General features: G+C 44.5%; 1 pseudogene; it reads left to right on the top strand.

Annotated features, from left to right (window-relative positions):
- Positions 1 to 1,285: 1,285 nt before the first annotated feature.
- On the top strand, positions 1,286 to 25,006 carry LOC117444269 (2-hydroxyacylsphingosine 1-beta-galactosyltransferase-like; annotated as a pseudogene).
- The last annotated feature ends 415 nt before the right edge of the window (positions 25,007 to 25,421 follow it).

Below are 25,421 nucleotides of genomic sequence, written 5' to 3'. Positions count from 1 at the left end.
CTTGTTGGGAGTTTGACCAAGCCCCTTTCCAAATGTTCCCTGCAGGTAAACTGTGACACAACAGCTTTCCTCTACTTCTACAGTTCAGGAGGGCGTATCATGCGTAATGTGCTGTATCGAATGAAAATAAATGAGTTGGTGGATCAATCAAGACTAAGACACAATCTTCAAAATCATAAGCTGGTACCCTATTTAATACTATACTAATGGCATTTTTGTCAACCTATAGAAATGACACACGCACGCGCACGCGCACACGCACACGCACACACACACACACACACACACACACACACACACACACACACACACACACACACACACACACACACACACACACACACACACACACACACACACACACACACACACACACACACACACACACACACACACACTTTTCTTTAGCTAGGTTGTGAAAATTCCCTGTGTGGGTGGAGTGGTTAGAGCGTTTACCATTTACTTGAACATAAATCTATTTATTGACACCATGTACAACTGCGGAATTAATATATTAAAAGCCATTATCTACTATCTGATGTAAAAATAATGGTTTATGATTTATTAACCAAATAACAATAACTTTTAAATGATTAGAGCTGAAACAAGTATTCAAACTAAAAGTTAGTTTATTTTTTGATACATTTTTTAAGTCATTTATCAAACAAATATTGCATATATTCTCTGGTTCCTGTCTCCTATATTTTTAGATATGTTGTTTTCTCAATTTTATATTATTGTTAACGGATTGTCTTTTTTCGGTTTTACATAAATCTAAATATCTCTATGCTGCTTTAGGAAAAAATGATGTATTTGGATTGTGTTCCTTGGACCAATGAAGCAATTTAACAATCAATGAATGCAAAATACAATACATACTACAATTTACAAACCATTTAAAAATACCTTATTAGAAAAATTGTACATTGCTATTATACTTAGCCTGCCTAATACAACTACAGCACAACTCACTAATAATTCAACATTTCACATAACAGTTCACGTTTTATCTCGCCTTCAAAGGCAATATCTTTCTGTAATCGAATCACAACTGATCAATAATATATTTAATCTAACAAAAATGATGTCAGCCAGAGGAAAGAAAGCTGGCCCTGATGGTCTCTTTTATCAAAACTCACAAACCTATGGCCCATGAGCTACATCATCCCATGTGTTGAGAGTATCAACACAGATACAGTCACCTGTGTGGACCGATACTCCCCACTCCACCTTCTTTGTGCCTCACTCCACCAACCACAGGTTTTCCCCTGCGCCGCTCCCTTCCTCTCCATCTTGAAACCGCGCTAGCCCCGCCCCTGAGAGAGGGACTGGGAGTCAAATGTTCCCTCTGCCCGTCTTCGATACCCGGGGACCCATTTTACTTAACTGCCATTTTTCCTCACATTTGACCTCTCTAAAACTTTAAATTGATATAACATCTTCCACAGTTTCACTCCTCCACATCTACTGGGCAACTTTCAAACCACAAGGTAAGGCCGACACAGGCGAGCACTTACAAAACAGGTGTATCGTAAACTCCGAACTTTATTCGACAAAACTCCACTTTTGTCTTTATTTTTTTCCACGCTTATAGTTCAAACAAGTGATCTGATATTGCTTAAGTTGACAGGTGTGACTTTACCGTATTGTTTGACTGCTTTTACTGGAAGATCAGGTGCGACGGTGAAAGCCTCCTGAGAAGCAGGTGTAGCCAGGTTGCTGTGGTCAAGTGCTTTGCAAATTCTCCCTTACAATAATGCCGCCGTAGGCGATTACTGAATTGTCATGAAGTATTTGTAAACTCACCAGTAGATTGATTCTGGTATTCTTTTTTTCAGTAGCATCACAATGAAAGATTTACTTTTATTTTTGCTATTTCAGTTTTACCTTAAAAGCATAATTGTTTGCTTGCTTTAGGTCATCAGGTTATCAGACTTCAGGATTTTATGTTGGACCCTGTTTAACTCCAGAAGAGCAAACACGGTCAGCCTGACAAGCTGTGTTGGCTTGACATTTTACGAGTTATTATCAGAGTTTTATTTGAGATATCAAAATTGCACACGTCACTTTATGGTGCAGTTACTGTTCTTAGAAGGTAAGAGCTCGATCTGAAACCGCTACTGTATGGCCTGAAAACATTCAAAGCTTATTTGGCCTGAATGCAGTGGATATTTCCTGCCATAACTATGTCAAAACGATCAGCTCATGATTGAACAATGTTGAATAAGTTGACATCCTCCATGAATACATTGTGGTATTGCTTGCCTTTACCTAGAGCTTGGTAATAAGTGAAACATTATAAATATATCAAGAGCAAGACAGGCTACTTTAGAAATTGTTAGATAAAGTATTAATAATATTACGGTTTTTAATTGTAATGTCATAATAGGCTTAAAGTTATCCAAGCTATTACCATTGGTTAAATATATGTTGTTTAACTACCTTTTAACTGTGCATCCTTGTTTGCAACCATATTTCACATTCACCAGTGCTTCTTTATTTGAAGTACATTATGTTAATGAGATACTGCTGATGGTTATTGGAAACCCTCTGCTTTCAATCTTGGCCTGTCAGACCTGTTCTTGTGTGCCAATGGTTGGGGTTTGGTGGAGGTAGAATAACATTTTTAAAGTAACAATCAGCAGTGGCATGTAAAGAAACATTACAGACATGAGGAAGGAGACTGTTGGAAGGAATGACGTTTAATATGACATTAAATGTCTGTCTGATCTTCAGAGTTACATTGAAAACAGCCTTGGACTGACTGAGGTAATATGGGCAGTTGGGTTTCTTATGCTGAATGCCTAGTAGGCTGGGATAATTAATTACGTAGCTTGTATGTATAAGGAGTACACTTTACAGAGGATATTACATTCAGGCTTGTTTATATCCTTTATCTTCCAGACATGACCGTTTTATTGACCTACTGTAGACCAGACAATTTATGTTGGCATCTTAGATTAGATTATCATAATCTGTTTTGTGGTATGATAAACATTGATTGCATGCAATTATTAAATTAGATGTTAAAGCTTTTGGCATCTCAAATTTGACCTGAATCATGAAGTACACCCTGTGTCTAATCTCATTTTGTCTGTGTACTGTTTTTTTCTTTCATTTTTTCCCAAAACACAAAGCTTTACTATTCTAGTCTTGCCAGTTGGCCTCAGGGCCCACATTTGGATAACATTGCAGCAAACAAACCCAAGATCAGTGTAACATACTGTACTCAATTATATATATGAGGCATCATCATTTGCATGACTGCCTTGTGTTTGACTTAATATCAGTTCTTGGAAGTCACATCTCCCCTCTCAACGGGATGCTTTGAGCTAATGGACCCCCACTGTGGAAACAGCAAGGGTGTTCCTCCCGCTGAGCTAAATCTAAAAAATGTTAGTCAGATGATGGTATTGGAGAATGATAATCACTGTAAAATTACTTTCTTGTCTCACTCTCAATAGATGAAAATAGCTTTCTGTTAAAAAATTGAAAGCTGCAATACAGGCACTTCATTTGATGATGATAGCAGAAATATGGTGGGAATTTCTAATTATTATGCCATCATTTAAAATGTTGTTTGTTGAGGCCTTAACTGTAGTTTGTTTTGCACAATAACTCTTCTGTGATTGTCGTTTTTAAATAGATTCAGTTATCTGTATAGTACCTGTTTGCATAATCATATAAAATAATGTATTTGATGTTCAAGGCAATGTCTTGTGTAACATTGTTATATGGTCCACATGTATTGTTTACTGGTAATAATAATCAAGTCTAAATGGGTAATTGTGATTAAATCATAACAATATGACAGTGTGTACCTAACATAACATTAATGTAGCTGTAGAAAATAAATTATATTTCACAATACCGTAGGCTACGTAGCTCAGCTCTTATCTGTTTACTATACAATATTATGCCTTCATAAACAGCATGCGTTTCCCTCCTTTGAACTTTTGTGCCTTATTCATCTCGTCGGTGTCATTTTCTATTCTTTAAATCTCTTAATCAGATAATTTCCTCGGCCCCTCCCTTTGCGCAGGGTAACCAGACTCCATTGTTAGTAATTTAAGTCATGACGCATCGCAGTCCTCCATAGACAGTGGTTGGTTTCTATAGTTACCATCAACAGTCTGGGCTGAGAAGTGTTTGTAACGTTATCTTCAGGACATTGCTAAACAAAATGGTGGCCACCTTAAGTGCTTTTCCTACCGTTTCCGGACATAAACTTCATATTGGTGACAGACAGGTGGCAGATACACTATATAATCCACTTAGGATGCTATCTGGTGATCCCCAGAAACAATATGGGCTGTGCCATTTGATATAGATTGAGGTGTAACGGTAATGACATCAGGAGATATTACTTGTCAGGTTGCCAGTCTGAAACATACAGACGCAGAATGAAATCCACACCTCCAGGCACTTTACAATCTCCTATTCCCCTAATATTCTGTCTTTGGACTGTGGAATCACACTCCACACAGATAACACGCAGGTTAACAAGGATCTCTTCAATTTTGTATATTTACTTAACTAAGTGTAGCACATTTTAATGCTGATTTAATACTCAACACATGTGTAACAATTGTTCACAAGGCATTATTCATTATTTTCTTTTGGCCTTTAATTGAATATTTGGAACAGCATATTCAAATAGATATTTTCTTATCTCCAGTGCGCCAAAAGGTAAGCTTTGAAAGGACATGGTGGGCTACAAATATGTAAATGGGTCAAGAAATTATTAATCAAAAGAGGTTTCAATTGTTAATGATTAATCCAAGTGAGAGGGGGAGTGTAGGCATAGGGCAGAGGCTCTGACAGTGTGGCCTGATAATAGTTCTTTGTGTTTGTGTTTGTGAATAGCGAGGCCGAAGGTTTAGAATGACGTTGGTACTGCCCACACCAAGTCAGTGATGGCTGTGCTCAGAGAGGAGGGATGAAGGGGTGGAATGCAGATAAAGAAAGGCAAAGGATAATTAGCAAAGGTACACTTGAGGATAAGAAACCAATGCAACCAAACATATACTGAGACGTTGTAATAGGGAATTACTCATAGGGCCCTCCATAACAGCCTCTGGATTTCTACCGGTATCAAATAGCTGGCCCTTTCTCTACGCTTGGGATTCAACAATAGCTGTCTCTAGGATCTAGAACAATCTCTTCTTTAGACAATAACAAGAAAATGTTTGACCCTGCCAGGGACAGGATTTCCAACATCTTGTAGTATAATGGTGATAATGATCTAAGAATTGGTGAAGTATCAGTGACAGGGGAGAGAACTTCAGAGTTGGTTAAGGCAGAGGCTGTGTCACTACTGTGTCTCAGAAAATCTCTATTGCGGCTTTCACACCAGCGCTTTTCAGTTTCTAGCTCCGAGCGGGAGCTTTTCTGGTTCAGCTCCGGTTTCCCTTTTCAGCTCCCGCTCTGTTCACACCGCCCACTGGCGCCCCCAGAGCTGCCCCTGCTGCGTCATGACGTCACCGTTTACATCGCTGATTTGCTCCCCAACGGCACCCATTACGGCGCTCACAACAACAACAACTGCGTCGGGTCGATGATCGTGTTGCTTTTAATCACACGAAGCCAGAATAATGGAATAACGACTTCTCCAACTTATTTCATTTCATTTCATTTCAAACCTTTATACTTTGCTCCAGAGTGCCGTGGTTCATTGTTTATTAATGTGTTTCTGCAGCATTTACCGACCGCTGCAGTGCTGGCTGCTCTTCCACGGGAGTTTATTCTCCTGTTAGCTCCCGGTGGTTAGCTCACACTGCAGCGGCCGCTCTAAAGTATTCACTGTCCGACTCACACAAGCAGCTGATGCATATCCCCAGTTCCCCTTAGCCTAAGTGAATGTGTGTCAGTCTGAATTGACACTGTTTGGTATCACAACGCTGTTATGAAAGTTTCTCTGGTATAAAACGGGTGATGTTAGCATAGCAACCGAAGCTAAACTGACTACTTGCATCCGATAGCTGCAATAATACAAAACAACACGTCTGCCTCTCTCCACAATGATCGATAACAGCGAACGGATGGTCAAAGTAAGGCACAAATAAACAGAATCACACGAAGCCTGGTTAGTGTTGCCTGACTTTATAAAGTGTGTTTATAAGCACTACTGCTTGTAGGCAGGCATAACAGTGTTCAGGAGAGGTGGGTTTAGTTTCCTGCACGCCTCGACGTAAGAGAGACGTAAGCGACGTCGCCTCTTAGCTCCAAAGCTCTTGCCTCTGCACCGACAATTTTTTGGAGCTGGAAATGAAGCGGATTCCGGAGCTAAGAGCCGGCGCCACTGCGGTGTGAACAGGAAAACCCGGCGCTTTTCAGGCTCTAGCTCCGAGCCGGAGCTGAAAAGGCGCTGGTGTGAAAGGGGCATATGTCAATGCTCTGGCCGTAACTTCCAATAAATCCGAGATAACTTTAAAGCTCTCTGGTGTACTCTTTGTTTTCCTGTTCTTTGCTCCAAGAATTTCATCCCAGAACTTAAACAGACAAAAAATAGTAAAGACCAGATTGCATGAAGTTTGATGCAAACAATGTAAGATGTAAAACATTTGTAGATACAAAGTTAAGATGACAAACTAATTACATAAGTCTTCCCCTTCTTTCTTTACCTTCTCTGAGACTTGTGATGTCATGTCAGGCTTCTCATTGAAGATGAAAGACAAACAGTTGTTGGCCCATTTGCCAAACCTATTATTAATATTAAACATACAATGTATTTATGTGTCTAGACCTGCTGGACATCATTAATTATTATGACCTTTTTTCTTATGAATGTCTCTGTGTAACAATTGCTATTTGTTTTTATTGTTTCAGCCATGCTACTTCCCTCGTTACTACTACTGGTCCTTGGCCTCCTCCCTTGGAGTCCCAGTGCATCATGGGCTGCTAAAGTGATCGTGGGTTCCACCCATCATGTGTGAATCACACTTGTATATCTTCAAGACGCTGGCCGAGGCTCTACACCAGGAGGGCCATGAGACCCATTTTTAATTTCAGAGGGTCGTGGTGTACCCTCTTCCCCTAACTTTCCACTTACAGCGCTACCCAGGGATCTTTAACAGCACCACAGCTGACAATTTCCTTCAGTCCAAAGTCAGCAAACATTTTCTCAGGCCGACTAACATTTCTTGGAACTTTTTGACATCCTTGACCACTACTCCCAGAACTGTGATGCTGTGGTTGGCAGTGTTGAGGTAATGACCCGCCTCAAGGAGGCCAAGTTTGACCTGCTGCTGGTGGACCCTAATGAGATGTGTGGTTTTGTGATTGCTCATATCCTGGGTGTGAAATATGCGGTGTTCAGCACAGGCCTCTGGTACCCCCGCGGAGGCAGGTGCCCCAGCCCCCCTTTCATATGTTCCCGAATTCAACTCATTGTTGACAGAACCGCATGTCTCTGCCCCAGAGGATCGCCAACACAGCTGTTTACCTGGTGCAGCGCTTTGGAGTCCGTTATATTGCATTACCCAAGTATGACCGGATTATGAAGAAACATGGAGTGACGCCTCAAGTGGCCATGTCTGACCTGGTACAGGGCAGCCAGCTGTGGATGCTGTGCACCGACATGGCTTTGGAGTTCCCCAGGCCCACCCTGCCTCACGTGGTGTACATAGGAGGCATCCTCACCAAGCCCCCCAACCCACTGCCACAGGTCAGTACAGAGAGACACACAGGCAGGAAAAAAGTACATTCAGAGACTGAAAAATGTTGACGGTTTATGCAGTGTTTCACTCTGAGAGTACTTTTAGATCACATTATCAATATCAAATCAAGTGAGAAACTATTAGGATAAAATAACTGGAAAACAATGTAGTTTTTTCGCTAATCCAGCAAACATACCCAATACATTAAGCTATGGACTCAAACACCATATCAAATGCAATGTTTTCATATATTATCATTGCTATGAAACATATCCCACATCACTCTAATAAGGTAAAGTAATGTTACTGCATGGTTAACCATAGGGCAAAAATATTTGATGTTTACAAATGTATATGATGAAGTTCACTTACAAAAAACCCAAACACAAAATACACAGACGATTCTCTTTGTATTTTGTTCTTTGTCAGTTTGAGTTTTAGTATTCTTTTGTATATACCCCTTTGCTTGTTCCATTTGTCTTCCCTTGTATTGGTAACGTGTATTATCAATCCTGCTACAATGCGATCCTTTATAGACAATGTTCGGTTGAGGATTGATTTTGAGCAGAGAGCGAGGGGAGTCATGGGGAGCAGAGGCGGGTGGTGATGGGGGGGGGGGGGGGGGTTAGTCCAGCGTTCGTCCAGCGATCGGATGCCGAGAGCGCAGGCTGTCGGTATCTACTGTGGGTGGTGTTGGAATGCCGCTCCAGCCAATGGGGAGCATTGTGCCGTTTTGTGAAGAGGGAGTTATAATGGAAGTGGAGGGAGAACGAGGCCATTGTTCTGAGCAGAGCTTTGGGGACACTGAGACTGCGTTGTAGGGACAGTAGGGCTGCACTGCTGGGACACAGAGTCCAGTGTGCCCCTGATGTTGCTCCGTGCCAGTGCCAGCACAGTATGGTCCAACTGTCGCAGCTGGACCATAGGCCTCCCTCCATCTGCATGTCCTTCACTTCTATTACTCCCAACATGGAGGCTCCCTGATCCCCCAGTGTCAGACCATACATCTTCACGCACCAGACCTAGTTTCAGAGTAATGTGGGTTACACCTTTGGATGAAACTAAGATCAGGAAAAGCAGAGAAGGAGGATATTGTTGGCCTCATTTTACAAAGGCGTGTCAAGACTATCGTTTTCACTTCCTCATGAAGTCTTGTCAGTCGGTAGAAACCGATTAGTGCCGCAGGACTTATTCCTTTTTCATTTGATATAACTACCGTGCTGACATTTAAAATGTTCCGGAAACTTTTAACTGATAGACCAAAGTTACAGTATACTAGTGAGTATTTGCCCTGTAGGATGGATGTCAGATGTAATTTCTTAAATATGGAATTCATGTGATCATGTAACAAGGTCAATTGGGGTCTTTGTTTTCTAATGAGTCAGTCAACTTCCTTCAGGGAATTCATCTCAAAAGTAATGAGATAATGATGTTTACCGCAAAGAGATGTTGACCTCAACGTCCAAGTTGTAATCATGACTTGGAGCTCTGATATATCAGACATCAATCTGGATTTAAGAAGTGTCTAAAAACAAACAAACCTGGACACATAACTTCCATGGATATACCCTAATTTTAATGCTAACTTGGTGAAATGTCATGAGTTTATAGCTCCTCTTCAGCCCATCAACTGCACGATTTGGGGCTATTATCTTCTTCAGGAAATAGTTTTGGATTACCCAAAATGCCTAGTATGTGGTTTCAGGAGAGAAATACTGCTGTTTAATTTGAAGAAGAATGAATGCATTTGACCTCCGTTGTATTTATGCATTTGGACTTATGTGATCTGACCCTTTAAGGACGTAAGTGCATTGTGAATGTATGAATGTTTTCGAATGGACTTTAGATTCAGGATATACATTATGTTCAACAGCGCTGCTGATAGTTGAAGACAGGTTTGCTTACTTTTTTTTTTTTTATTGACGTCCCCATAAGAAACCAGCATTTGTTTGATTCCTAATTTTATATTAATTGATCAGAAATATAATTTTAATGGGTACAAATGAGTGCTTTGAGGATGATATCCAAATGGCAAATATGCTACACTCAGATTCATTTATATGTTTATTTTGAAGCAAAGTGCAACAGGCAGCAATTCAGGAGAGATCTAAATGTATGTCACATTTACTGAAGATGAAGAATAATGTTTGCACAAAGGAAAGCATACTGTGTAGATTTTACTCTTGTTCTTAGGCTCTGTCTATAATGATGTAAAATCATTAGAAAATTCTACCCATTAAGTTTAGTAACCTATCTTAAGCTTTGACAGGAATAGCTGATACTTCTAAATAACATGACATCAGGACAGCAGATAGCTTACACACCTTCCGGCGCAGACTGAAAACTCATCTCTTTCGACTCCACTTCGAGCGATAGAACTATTAACAAAGCACTTATATACTAATAAAGGACTGGCTTACCTAAAGCCAGTTGAGTAGCACTTGAAATGTTTTTGCTCTATGAAACCTGATGTACTTATATGATTCTGTTTTCTTCAAGCTTTTATTTTGTTGGTCGAACGCACTTATTGTAAGTTGCTTTGGATAAAAGCGTCAGCTAAATGTAATGTAAAAAACGATTAATTATTTTTGATTTATTCCCTGTTTTGTACATGTTCCTATCATTGCTGTACATCTACACTGCTGTTTTGTTTGGCTGTTTTTTTTTTTTTAACAAAGATAAGGAAGGGGACATTTATACAACCTCTACTATACACAATATGATAACAAGAGATTACACTTGTTAAGCGGTTTATAGTTTGGGAGTCTCCTTGTATCTACCCGTTGCTTATCAAATGGTACCCTTTGATGACTGATAGAGTTTTTCTGCAAAGTTGTGTAAGGTGTATGACATTTTCTATCAATTGTCTGTAAAGCTATAACTCATTCATCCTCAAGTCATGTGTGGGAAACATGCTTCAGTGATAAATGTTTATTTAAAGGGTCTGTTCCATTGATGTCAGCTATTTATCTGCTCAGCCTCAGATTGACCTCAGCTGTTTAATTGTAGTGATCAGCTTATTTTTCCCATCTTGGTAAGATGATTTTGAGGGGTTACGTATGGTAACCCTAGTCATATAAACACAGGCGGAGCCCTCTATCTCTGGGGCCCTGTCTGTCCTATGCTGCTTGCTGAAGAGAAGTAAAGTATGGCAGTGAGGAGGCTCCTCACTGCCATTGCAAAATACAAATCTTACGGCCTGGCTCATAGGCTACAACAAAGATGGGAGACCAGACAAGTGAAGTGTAAGAAAAAGCGTATTTATTTACTATAACCAAAACGAGGGGTTACGTATGGTAACCCTTGTTAGAACCTCCAGAAAAACGCGATTCTGCGATCGCAGAATTTACCGCAAAATCAGCAAAATGGCGCAGATTTTTAAAAGGCCGCATATTTATGAAAAGGCCGCATAATCCCCGCATTTTTCCACACAAAGTTGAGAAAAAAAAAAGTGAACTCGTCTTTACGTGAAGTGATGATGATGATGACGCGACGTCATCAGCTCGCGCATCACAGAAGGTAAACGACACCGTAGAGTGAACGTGTGGAGCTCACACGAGAGAGAAAACACCAAGATGAAAAAATCTAATCCATCTCATTTACCAACAAACATTTCTGCTAAAGACCGGGCAAAGCAGTACCCCGATGTCTTGCACGAAAGTGGGGGGAAACTATTCTGCACCCCGTGCAACTGTGTTGGAGCATAAGAGAACATCGACGGTGACGACCCACTTTGATTCATTCAAACATTCGAAAATGCTTTCTGCTGCTGCGGACAAGAAAGCCAAACGACTCTCGTTCACCTCCAAAACCCTTTCGAGGGCTACAAGAAACGAGGTGAGAAGCCGACAAGATTGAAGCTGGTCAGATAACGAACAAGTAAATGAAAACTGTGTGTGTGTGTGTGTGTGTGTGTGTGACAAGGTAGGAGAACGAACACCTCTGCATCATATTATCTGTTATCTGTAGCTTTTAACACCATCATACCTGACATACTAGTGGAAAAACTGTCACGCCTAGGTTTCCCTTCCATCTTATGCGCTTGGATTTATAATTTCCTTACAGACCGTCCTCAGACAGTGAAAATAGGCCCTTTTTGCTCCTCCACCCGCACCCTCAGCACTGGCTCCCCGCAGGGCTGCGTGCTGAGCCCTCTACTCTACACTCTCTACACACACGACTGCTCTCCCATTCACCCCTCTAACTCCATTATCAAATTTGCAGATGACACCACTGTGGTCGGCCAAATACATAAGGGAGACGACGAGTCGGCATACAGAGACGAGATCCTGAAGCTGTCTGTGTGGTGTTCATCAAATAATCTGTATCTGAACACAAGTAAAACAAAATAAATCATCATAGACTTCAGAAAGCACCGTCCAGAACACGCCCCCTTCACCTCAATGGAGAGAGAGTGGAGAGGGTCTCCACCTTTAAGTTCCTGGGGGTTCACATTTCGGAGAGCCTCAGCTGGGCACACACCACTGCAGCAGTTAAGAAGGCCCAGCAGCGACTACACTTCCTGAGGGTGCTTCGGAGAAACCGACTTAACAAGAAGCTGCTGGTGTCCTTCTACCGGGCGACCATCGAGAGCGTGCTGTCATACTCCATCTCGGGGTGGTATGCAGGATGCTCAGCTGCGGACAAGAAAGCCCTGCAGAGAGTGATCAGGATGGCAGAGAAAACCATCGACTGCCCCCTACCCTCTCTGGAACACATCTCCACCTCCCGCTGCCTCAGCAGAGCTAACACAATCATAAAGGACAGCTCTCACCCGGTCACAGACTGTTCTCTCTCCTGCCTTCTGGGAGGAGATACAGGAGCTTCAAGTCACGGACAAACAGACTCAAAAACAGTTTATACCCCTGGGCCGTCAGGCTGCTCAACCACCACACATAATAATAACTGTAACCATTCTCACACATACACACACTTTTAATGCACTTTATATACTATTTTTTTTTTATGTCAATATTTTTAACTATTTATTCCCCCGTATGATTGTATGTCCTATTGCTGTGTTTTTTGGTGTTATATATTTGTTTGTATATTTTTTGCACACCGGGACAGAGTTGCACTCTGCATCTCGTTATACTTTGTGTATAGTGACAATAAAAGGCTTTAACTTAACTTGACGTTCATCGCTGGAGTGATGGACATCAGCCTCTGTTTTCAACGCGATTGCGGTGTCCTCCAGCCTGATCGGATGAGAGATTAAAATAGCCCAATTGCTTTTACAATAAATAAACATTGAATATGTTTAATTGAATAGTAAAGGGGTTTAACGTTAGTGGCAGGTTGTGTGTGAGAGAGAATAAATAAGACGGCCCAATATTTATTTTTTCCGCATATTTCGCAACTTCCCGCAATTTCACCGCATAAGATCGCAAAACCCAACTTGGTTAGGTGTAGGATCAGTGTATAAAACATTGTCCGTTCCCTGGACCTGGCCATAACTATGAGGTCGTCCAGATAAAAGAAAACTCATGCTCCGGCTGCGCTGCGGCCACACACTTGCTGAACGTGCACGGGGACAGGGAGTAGCCGAACGGCAGCCTGTTGTACTCGTAGGCCACCCCCTGGAAGGCAAAAAACGCAAATACTTTCTGTGTTTCGGAGCAATCCCGAGATGAAGGTAAGCGTCCTTCAGGTCGATCGTTGTAAACCAATCGCCTGGCTGCACCAGTCCCAGTAACTGTTTTATAGTTAACATCTGGAATTTTCTGCGTGCAATGTGGAGATTCAGACTGCGAAGATCCAGAATGGGCCTGAATTCGCCGGTCTTTTTGGGCACCAAGAAGTACAGGGAATAATGCCCCCCCCTCTCTGTCTTGCGTGCGCAAAGCAGACACTGCCTGTTTTTGCACCAAGGCCTGAACCTCTGCTGAGCGAAAACCTTAGGATGATAGCTTTGCCTCTCTTATGCCTGTGAACGGAGGAGGGATGCTGCAAAACTGGAGTGTATAACCCAGTCTCAGCGTCCTGTCCATCCACTCCGTTAACACGCAGCTGCGTTTCCATTCCCCATAACACTGTGTTAGGGGATGTGCAATCAACTGTGGGGCCCCAGCAATAAAGCCGTGGTATTCTCTGGCGACCCGTCCCGCTGCGAAACATCCCATGAAGGGAAGCTCTGCCCATGGGGGGTCGACACAGGAAAGGCCGACTCTCTACTGAGGTCCTTGACCACGCACGTTCCGCCATGATGTTTTACCTCAGGACGGGCAGCGGAGGCAGAGGCCGCGCCAGGAGCTCTAGGGGCTCTGACCCGGCGCCTCTCTCTCTCCGCCTTACCACCGCCGGGCGCACTCCTCCATGCGGAGGGACCTGAGAGCGAGCATGCAACATGCGGCTGAGCTGCGCCCTCTCCCCCTCCAGGCGGCTGAAGCGCTGGGTGACCGAGGATATCGATCCGAAGAGCCCTTCCATGGCAACGGCGGCCCCAAGGAGATCATCTGTCTTTTCTGGTCAGTGCGGTCAAACCTAGCCACACGTGACGCAACGCCACGGTGGTCAGGGCCCTCACTCGACCGGCTGCAGTAGCCATACCGTGGACCAGATTATTCATCTGGCCCACGCAGCGGTCCAAATAATCACTCCCGTCCTCAGGCGAGTGTTTCCTGCTGAGAGGAAATCAGCGACACTCCCAACACACCTAGATTATTGGCCGCCGCTGCCATCTATATAATGATAATAATAATATTGGGAGGGATGAAACCCTCTTTAATGGTCACACATGCAGAGCACACAGCACAGTGACATTTGTTCTCTGCTTTTAACCCGTCTAGTACTAGGAGCAGTGGGCAGCTATTGCACAGCGCCCGGGGAGCAATGGGAGTGAGGGGGGAAGGGGGTTGTCCGGTGCCTTGCTCAAGGGCACCACGGCAGGACAGGAGGTGAACTGGGACCTCTCCAAGTAGCAGTCCACACTCCATTTTTAGGTCTGGTCAGGGACTTGAACCGGCGACCCTACGGCTCACAGTCCAATCCCCTACTGACTGAGCCACTGCCGGACGTGCCCCGAGCCTGAATATCTTATCCAGATATTCAAGCATCTCGCGGTCACGCGACAGCGGGGGCTGCCGCCACGTGGCCTCCAAAATGTATTTGTCCGTCTCTTCACTCAGTTACTCACTGCCTTGCTGAAGAGAAAGGGATGGCAGTGATGAGGCGAGGCCTCCTCTTATGCGGTGAGATGCGCGCACATTCAGGTAGGCCCGCCCAGGGGCCGGCTACGTCTCGAAAGTCTCAGTGAAGGAATGCTTGCATGATAGGATCAAGGGGAGTACCCATAGAGTCCAGTAGAGGGCGGAGCCTGTGAGAGCTATAACCAAAGGTCTTCAAAGAAACCTAATAAACTTGGAAGTCAGTTATCAGTAATGATGCGTGAATGGGTGTGTGAAAATGTGCGGAAACAAAGACGCGGCCGTGTCCAACAGAAGAATGAGAGAGCAGTATGGGTTAGTGTTGGCCTTTTATGTCGACGGCCCAGTTGTGGTTCATCAGGTTGATCACCTGAAACACAAACAAGAACCAGCCAGCACCAGAACACAAAGGCAGAGACCCCTAGTGGAGTGGAGGGGGTCGTAACACAAATAAATAAGTATACTATAAAATAAGTGACTGGTGAGGTTAAAAATGTTAGATGAACAAAGGGTTATTCACTAAAACAACACATTTATAAGCGTTTGCATTTTTATGAACCTCTACACAATGAACATTTATAGCTTTTTCTCTCATTTCTCCCACAGGATTTTGAGGCGTGGGTGAATGACACAGCGGAGCATGGCTTTGTGGTCGTTTCGTTTGGAGCTGGGGTCAAGTACCTTTCCCATGACATAGCTCACAAACTGGCTGGAGCCCTCGCCAGGCTTCCCCAGCGTGTCGTCTGGAGGTAAAGTACCTTTTCTCTCACTCTGGACACCACTTACACAGTGACAGATGTGAAAATGATTTTCTAATAAGGTTCAAGTTACTGTATCTCCTCCAATCAGCACTCAAGGGGCAAATGTATTGCTTTATATGAACCCCCATTATCAGCTATACTGTGCACAATACATCGGTTTTTAAATTGTCATCGAGCTGTTGAAAAGGAATCTAACTTCGATACAACCGATGTTAATATCTAGGCCGTCTCCGATACCGAGATCCGGTGCTGATAAGGCTCCAGAAAACGTCCGTCCAATCCTTTTAGGACTAAACCCCCCAGAATCTACACGCAAGATCAACATAATCTGCTTAGGGGGGGCGCTTACAGCATGGCCTCTAACACCATGCTGCCCATCGTATCACTTATTTCAGGCACTAAAGCGTTGATCTCCGACCGCCTGGATAGCAAAACGGAGTGTGTAGCGGAATAGGTGTTGGTGGGCTGGTAGAACCCCAGAGCAGTATCTAAACTGCCCCTGGAGGAGAAACCCTGTGTCGTTGGGATACTCCCTGGTAATTAGGGCAGCTTCAGGACCCACAATCCCTAAACCCCCATTTTGATCCCCAGATATACCAATTAAAACAATGCAAATGTAATATCAAACACAGCCAGAGTTAAATATTAATATCACAGCAGTGATATTACCACATCAGCAGAGCATATGTCATATTTCAACATCAATCAAAAACACGGTAACCAATGTAAAACTATAGTTTAACCTTAGCAGAGTTTCTATTCCCCTTAAACAATTTCAAATTCAAATTATCAACTAATGTCAGCCTTTTCCAAGGAAGGGTGTTCTTACCTCACTGACCAAGCAGATACCATCAGAGACCACGAGAGAGACCAGAAATTGGGTCGAAATGTACAAAGTACAAACCGGTTTTATTAAGGTTTTAACAAAAATGGAGGATTTACAAGAATCCAAAAAATAACAGACACAAGGTCTAAGAACAAAAGCAACAGGTTCACAAGTCAAATGTCCTAAAGCAGTCTTAAAGAGCCCAAGCCCAGGCCCAGGACCCAAGGCCCAGAGCCCAGGACCCAAGACCCGGAATCAAGCCTCAGAAAGTTAAAGCGTCACAGTTTCTCTGCTGCGAGACGATACTCGGTCGACCCCTAATGCGCATAGGTCAAAAGTGCCTGGTTGCATACGTCTGAAAAGATATGATGGAAACATACATCCTTTCTATTTACAGCCAATTTAGCATCTTTTTATCAATGGTAAGCTCAGTGGCGGTGCCAGGGTATGGCTGGGGTAGGCTACAGCCATACCAAGAAATGGCTTAGCCCCACCATGAAAAATGATGTTAAAGTAAGCAAAATAAAGTCCGCCAACTCGCGCGGAGTAAATTGCACAGACAGCAGTTAGTAAGATTGATTTCAGCAGCCACTTGTCTGGAAATACCGAAGACCAGAAATGGTTTTGAAAACTTTTGTCGTCTTCTCAATAAAACATCTTTGATAATGTCTTCTGGCCAATCAGAATCACGATAACGACATGGTGTTGTTGCAGGAAGCCCCGACGGAGAATACTTTTGCTGTAGTACATCTCTATACACATCGATACAACATTACGTGTTGATAGAAATCAACACGTAATGAAATAAGACCCCACGGTTTGATGATTGATAGGTGGGTGGGCTGTTTTTCATTTTGACACACAGAATAATGGGGGCTATCCACCCTTATCCACAACATAAAGTAATTCACACAGCCTCTTCCCTCTTCTCTCTGTGAGGAGCAGCAGGTTCAGCTTTCAGAACAAAGTAACAAAAAACAAAAATGGCATTCATTTTTTTTAAATATGTCGTGTAGTAATAGATGTATTTATTTCTCTTCTCAAGAGAGTACCAGATGTTAGTATTTCAAAAAATCTCCTGGGGGAGAATCCCGCTAGGCCTCCCTGCAGGGGTTGGGTTTTCAGCACAGGGCCGCCCCTCCCTACAGGCCAATCACGCAGGCTGCATGGGGCACCGCCTTGCGCAGGGGGCCCCGCCCAGAGGGCCTCAGCTGCTTTGCGCTCAGTTCTCCGCGAACCCCCCCGCGAGAGTGAGAGTGAGAGGTGACAAGGCGAGCACGTCTGTAACCCGACACTGTTGCAATGAATCGACATCTGACCAATCACGGCTTTGATACAGCCACTAGTGCAGGTGAAGAGATGTCTGTGAAAAGACAGTTTCAGCAAGAGGGAAAAAAAACAAAACATGGAGAAACTAGAGCATCACTCGAAGGTGGGTTATTGTATGAGTCAAATTGCCAATTGCCATATTAAAACATCAGCTGCAATTCACGACATGAAGAAGGCAGTCTCTGCATAGCATATAGGCTAATGGAGATGCAGTTATTTCCAGCATTCTTTATTTACCATTCATTCAAGTATGTTATGCCTTGTATCTGCTAATGTACAGGAGGAAGAGTGATAAACTGTCTGTCTAGTTGGCTTACATAACAGTTAAAGTTTACAGCCTAAAAAACATGGAGCATTTTTTCCCCTTTTATTCATTTTTATGTCAATTTGCACATTTCATGGTGATGTTCAGCCTCTCCTCTTAACTCCTAACAGTCATCATCATGTCAACCACAACACAGAGAAATACTGATAGAAATGTGTGTGTAGTTGTTGATACATTGCTGACAGAGGGAACTACATTTGAATACAGATTTAAGAAATATCAGTTTTTGAGCATGTCATAAGCATGTTTTGTCTTGACTATATTACAACTATATTATAATAAAATAATATAGTATTTATATTGTTGAATTGATTATGATTATTATTATTAGTAGTAGAAGTAGTTTATTTGCATTCATTATATTTTAATCTTTTTGAGGCTAGTATTTGGCAGGAAATGCAGGCGTATTCACATGTAAACGCATACTGAACAACATACATGCACATTTACCATTTACCTCACTGTATAAAAAAGTAACTGTGTTGATAATAATAATACAGGAATTATATTTGCAAAGTTGCCTACTTTGTTTCCAAAATAAAAAAATGCACTCCTGTCGGTTGGGGGGGCCTCATCTCACCTCACCTCACCTCACAATGTTGCTTGGGGCCCCAAGTTGGCCAGGGGCGGCCCTGTTTCAGCATGTCAACTCTTTCACCTGTGGGGAAATTGCAGGATTGGCTCCAGGTCGCCTTTTTATTTCATACAGTTCAATTTGGATTGAGACAGGGAAATAATCGAATCCTCACGTGTGGCGTTTCACTGTCACGGGGGGCGATATAGCGTGTATGTAATTACATTGCAAATACTGACTTGAGCCCCACCACTGTATGGGTTAGCCCTACCATAGATTACCCAACAAAAATACTCTGGCGCCGCCACTGGGTAAGCTTAATAGAGGTAGGTGAGGTAAAGGTCAGGTCTGACACGGCCACTTACTGTAAACAGCAGAACTGTCAATTTGCGTGACTTGCAATATTGGTTTACTCAGCGCAGCAGCAAGGCGTGGGAATATCATTTTAACGTCTGTTTATTTGTTTATTTATCAAGTCATATTGTTACTGGGATATTCATTAACTTTATCGCATATTTTCCTCATATCCTTCAGCCCTTGTGCAATGGCACATTAATAGAATTGAGGCGACTATGTTGTTTCTCTGTGATAATTTTTGACATGGGACCAAAGTTCATGTTTCTACCCTACTTTGCTCCATGGTATAATCTCATGTCGTCCACTTGTTCAAACAATATTGAGTGGGGAATCCTTTGTTCTCTTCTCAAGGAAAAACGTTTCATTTGCTAAGTCAAACACAAAGTTCAGTGCCTCACTTTTAAACCTGCAGAGTACCACATATGTGCTGGTTAGTTTTTCACAGTGTTCTATCAACATAACATTGACAGTCATTTGTTACAGACATGGGAATGGGGAAATATGGTCTTTAACGGGGGAATAATTTGTACATTTATTTGCGCATTTGTGTGTCTCTCATAGTGTTATATACCATCAAAGTAGTGATGTGTCGGTCGCAAACGACTTTTAAGTGAACAACGGGAGCCAGCTCGCGCCCGCGAAAGAGACGTTTTTTTCTTTTTGTTAAGTAATACAAGACAGAATGATATGATGCTCTCCGCGCTACGGGTGCTTCGTGCATGCGTGCATGTTGTGACATGTAATATCCAAGGATTAGAGACTGTTGGATGCTGCTGTTTTGCACATTGCAATACATTTATTTTTATTATGTTTTGTTTATGATTAGAGACGGTTGGATGCTGCTGTTTTGAACATTGCAATATATTTATTTTCACTGTTATTTATTTATGAAAGCTTTAGCGCAAGTTCAATAAGGAAGACCTAACAATGAGTCACTTACACGTCACTCATTGCTCCCTCCCCCTCATTAAATACGAGGGCGTCACCCCTCAGCAGCCAATTGCTGCACATGATAAATTCATTAAATGCCTGCTCTTCCTCCCTGTCAGTAGTCATTTCAGGTGACCATACGCAGTAGTAGTACTACAAGACTCCTCCTGGTGAGAAAAACACAAGAAAGAACTAGCTCAAGATGTCCAACTCGGACAATTCGGATCACGAACCTGGTATGGAAATCTTCGATCCCGGTTCGGCTCCCCACAGCGGCTCATCACCAGAGGCAGACTTCCTCATCGCCCGGCTCCTGCAGCAGGTCATTCCCACAGCCCCAGGCCTCACTCTCTCTCAGCTCCGAGAGCTCTCGGATCAGGTCTCCAGCACAGCTCCCCAGTCCGGGGCAGCAGCCCCAGGCAGCTCTCCAGAGAGACCAGGGCGAGGACGCGGCCGCAGCCGCGGAGGAAAAAAGGGCAGGAAGTCGAGCCCTCCAGGACCCTGTCCGCCTCCCAAATCCACCCCTTCCCAGGCTCGCCAGGCCGGGAGTGGCACTAACACGCCCCCCATGGAGAGTAGCGTGGCCGGCGCCCTGCAATCCCTGGCTCGCTCCATGAGAGCTATCGATGCTCGCCTCCAGGCCCTGGAAGACTCCGGTACAGGAGCGTCAACTTCTGTTGCACTCAGAGCAGAGCTTGCTGCCTCAGTTCCGCCGGGGTTGCCGGGTCAGGGTGTTCCACGCATTCCAGCAGTAGCTCCTCCTTATTCTCTGGCTTCGGCCCTCCCAGCCCCCCCTTCAGGTAGGCCTTTTATTTCCCAAGCCGCCAACATCTCCTCACGGCTTAGGTCTAAAATTCTTGAAGGGAAGGATGTTAATCTGCTTAGCCTTATTCTGCCCTCCCCGGAGTGCGATAAAGCCATCGCTACAGGAGGAAATATCACCGCCGTCTTTAAGGCCGCAGACCCCAGGCTTATTAGAGACATCAGCTTAGGGCAATTCATGGTAGCTTTTGGCATCTTCCGTGACGTTCTCTGCTCCGTCTACCCTGAGAGAAGAGTAGAATTAGATGCGTACTTGGCCATTATTGGAGACATCAACATTAGATACGGGAAATCCGTCTTCTATCAGTACCACAAAAGCTTTTCAAGTAAAGCAGCGCTCCACCTAGCGCATAGCAATATCCGCCTGGATTGGTCAGTGATGGACATTGAGCTGCTCGTGATGGCTACCGGTGGCCAATCCGCTATTTCATGCAACAGCTGCGGAGCGCAGGGCCACATCGCTCCCCTCTGCCCCTCAGTGCCTTTCTCCGCGCCCAGAGCCTCCCACATGCAGTATGCTGGAAACGATAGACCAAGCCGTCAGGTGCAGATTAGACACGAAGATAAGATCTGTACTAGATTTAACGAAAATGTTTGCACTCACCCTTACTGTACATTTCTCCATATCTGCAGTTCCTGCAGGGATGCGCACCCAAAGTCCGTGTGCCCCAGGCGCAGCCGAAACCTTACAGTAGCTCTGCGCCAGAAACCTCGTGGTGGAAAAACATTTTGAAACATCACCCCTCCACTCCCATTAACATCCCTCAGCTAGCAGCTGCGCTATCCACTCACCCAGATTCCGTGTTCGTGGACTATTTCCTGTCAGGGCTCTCCCAAGGCTTCAGGGTAGGGGTCCTCTCATCTCCCACAGTTACTTTCGTAGCAAGACATTTACAGTCAGCCGCTAAAGAACCCAACATAGTTTCCCAGCTCATCGACAAAGAACTTCTCAAAGGATATATAATCGGTCCTTTTAGCTCCTCCCCCTTCCCAGTGTTCCGTTCAAATCCCATCGTAATAGCCACACGCAAATACTCCTGAAAAAAAAGGCTGATTTTCGATCTGTCCGCTCCGCTCTCTGTTCCGGCCCATTCTGCAGCGTCAACAGCATCATCCCTCCAGATCAGTTTTCCCTTCACTATGCCTCAGTGGACAATGCAATACAGATGATTAAGTTCACAGGGCACGGAGCTTGGCTCTCCAAAGCGGACATTACCGATGCCTTCAAAATCAACCCCATTCATCCGTCTCAGTGGAATCTGTTCGGTATTAAGTGGGAGTCCAAACTCTATTTCGCCGTTCGCCTGACCTTCGGGTGCAGAAGCAGCCCCTGCATTTTCAACTCCTTCTCGGAAGCGCTCTGCTGGATCCTGCTGAACATCGTCAGAATCCCCTCAGTCCTTCACCTACTGGACGACTTCCTCCTCATAGATCTGCCACAGGACAGCTCAGGGATCTCACTGGCCAAGCTGAAACACTGCTTCCAGGAGTTAGGTGTCCCTCTCTCCAAAGAGAAAACGTTAGGTCCCAACACACGCTTAGAGTTCTTAGGCATCATCCTCGACTCCATAGACATGAAGGCATTTCTCCCCTCAGACAAACTGCAGCGCATCCGGGACATCACCAAGTCATACTGCGAGCAACAAGTCATCACAAAACAACAGCTGCTCTCCCTTCTCGGACACCTCAACTTCGCCATGCGCGTCATCCCCCAGGGGCGCTCGTTCATCTCCCGCCTCCTGGACACAGCATCGGCGGTCGACAATCTCCATGACTGCGTTTTCTTAGACGAAGGCTTCCGCTCAGACCTACGTTTCTGGTCTCTCCTGCTCGCCCACTGGAACGGAGTTACTTCTTCTATGATGACCTCGTGCGTTCCTCTGACTCAATGAGGTTTTTCACGGATGCTGCCCCATCCGTGGGTTTTGGGGGTTTCTTTCAGGGAGAGTGGTTCGCAGGGTCATGGCCCCCGTCATTTCCTAATCATGCTTCATCCTCCGCTCTGCACGAGATCTTTCCGATCGCCGTTGCATGCCACGTATGGGGTCACCTGTGGTTCCGTAAATGCATCTCGGTGCTGTGCGACAACCAATCAGTGGTTGAAATCATCAACAAGTCGCGCTCCCAGTGCAGCGACATCATGCCATTCATGAGAAGCATCACGCGGTCCCTCAAATCCTACGATTTCGCATGGAGAACGTTCGCTTTTTTCTGCTGCTCGGTAGGTGTCTCACTCAAACCTGTCCTCATCTCTACCGTGTGCGCCTTCATGGGCTACTGCACCACTGATCGACACCTCAAACCCCAGTATATCCGGAGCCTCTTAGCAGGCATTTAATGTAATGTTCGCTGCTCCGATCCTAGCTTTCCCAGCCTATTCTCAAACCCTACAGTTAAACTTATTCTTAAAAGGCTGTATAAAACGTTTCCCCGCGCTGAAGACCCGAGGCTCCCCATCACGCTCCCCGTCCTGCGCCTCATGCTGTCCACACTCAGGAAAGGATTATTCTCCCCCTATATCAACGCGCTGCTCGACGCCCTATTTCTATTAGCCTTCTATGCGTTCCTCCGACCTGGCGAATTCACCACAGCTTCCCTCACGTTCGACCCCAGTCAAGACGTCTGCCTCTCCGACCTAGTCTTCAACGCCAACCACTTTAGTCTCAGCCTCAAACACTCCAAATGCGGAGGAGCCTGCTCAATTATCGCAGCTCGTATCGATTCCCCGTTCTGCCCTTTTAATTCCATGATTAAATTCCTGCGCTGCAGACCCCCCCACCAATCCGTCCTCACCACTTTTTCTCATCAAAGGAAATGCTCCCTTAACGCTGCGCCTGTTCAATTTCTACCTCAAGCAAGTCCTACATCATACTCGGGACATTCCTTCAGGATAGGTGCAGCCACCTCTGCTGCTAATCAAGGTCTCTCATCCCTACAACAACTAGGACGGTGGTCCTCCTCCGCCTTCACAACCTACATTCGCCCGGACATCAGCACCGTACTGGCTTCCCAAAGATCTCTCGGACCCTAACTATGGTATTTATGCATATAACTGGTGGTGGTTCAGAACACATTTACACGTATCTCATTATGGTACCGGATTTCAAACTGCATTCCTGTCCTAGTCCGCGGGCCCCGCCCACAGGGAACAATGTCTCATCTCACGCTGCATCTACATGTAACGGGCTACATTCTCCTGCACGCAGGTATCTAAATCCCAGGCCCTTGCTCAAATGTGTCTGTATAAAATGTATACCTTGCGACGTCGGGTGTGGACTGGGGGTCCCCGTAGACTTCGGTCTCGTGGACTGCTGGTCCCAGCAGACTTCGGTCTCGTGGACCACCGTAGACTTCGGTCTCGTGCACTGTGGGCCACCGTAGACTTCGGTCTCAGTTAAAAAACAAGATCCCTACTTCGGCAGGAGGTTCGACCTTCGGGCGGCGTAGTCAAGCCCTGCTAGCCAGGCAGGCGACCCTCAGGTCGTTTTCAGACAAGACCGGCACTGATTTCGGCCGTCAGAGTCTCAGCATGACCCGTAAGCTCCGGCAGTGATTCCGGCCTCCTGCCGCATATATATGTTAATCTATTATTTCATCCCCAGATCACCACAGTCACCCTACAAGGTAAGAAACTCAGTTCATCTCAGTATTTCATACTTCACTGGGTTTGGGGATTTCATCGGAGCGGTGCTTTCTCTCCTGAATGATTATCCTGCAAACCGGGGCCTAATCGCCAAACACCATTCCATTCTCCTGTTGTATTATATGGCAATCATTTCATTCATATGACGTGTAACAATAAATATGTATTCCTTACATCACGTCTCTCCAGTTTGAAATGAAAGCTTTAGCGCAAGATCAATAAGGAAGACCTAACAATGAGTCACTTACACGTCACTCTATTGCTCCCTCCCCCCTCATTAAATACGAGGGCGTCACCCCTCAGCAGCCAATTGCTGCACATGCTAAATTCCTTAAATGCCTGCTCTTCCTCCCTGTCAGTTGTCATTTCAGGTGACCACACGCAACCCGCTCCACCCCTCACGCCTCCCGTCTCCTCCAGGACAAAGCTAAACCTTCCTTCTTCAGACCGGTCCCACCTACTCAGCACCACCACCAGTGTCTAGACCCCGGGGATTTCATCGGAGCGGTGCTTTCCCTCCTGAATGATTATCCTGCAAACCGGGGCCTAATTGCCAAACACCATTCCATTCTCCTGTTGTATTATATGGCAATCATTTCATTCATATGACGTGTAACAATAAATATGTATTCCTTACATCACGTCTCTCCGGTTTGAAATGATTATCTTTAGGCTCAGCAAAGATTTGATGTCAGCTGTCGCTGTCTTTTTTTCTTTAGTTAATACTGAAATAGAGCCCTGCTGTTTTTTTAGGGCTTTTTCTTTAAATACAATTTTAAAATGTCGATACAGTAGCTATCCTTTTTTTAAATGTCTATGCTTAAGTTTTTATAGGTGTTGCTATCTGCTTTGTGTAGCGTGGTCAGTGCAATCATTGGGTGGTATCACAGAGTTACAAGGGTCTGTAAATGCAATGAAAACAATTGGCCACAGCAAACCATTTATATTACAAATGTAATTTTTACTTTTGAATACTTAATAACAAAGGATGTATTGAATAAAAGTGATATATGTGTACACATATACATCATTAGTCAAAACAGGCTACATT

The sequence above is a fragment of the Pseudochaenichthys georgianus genome, chromosome 1 (genome assembly GCF_902827115.2).
Source record: "Pseudochaenichthys georgianus chromosome 1, fPseGeo1.2, whole genome shotgun sequence".
Classification (NCBI taxonomy): domain Eukaryota; kingdom Metazoa; phylum Chordata; class Actinopteri; order Perciformes; family Channichthyidae; genus Pseudochaenichthys; species Pseudochaenichthys georgianus.
This window is presented reverse-complemented; position numbering and strand designations above follow the sequence as displayed.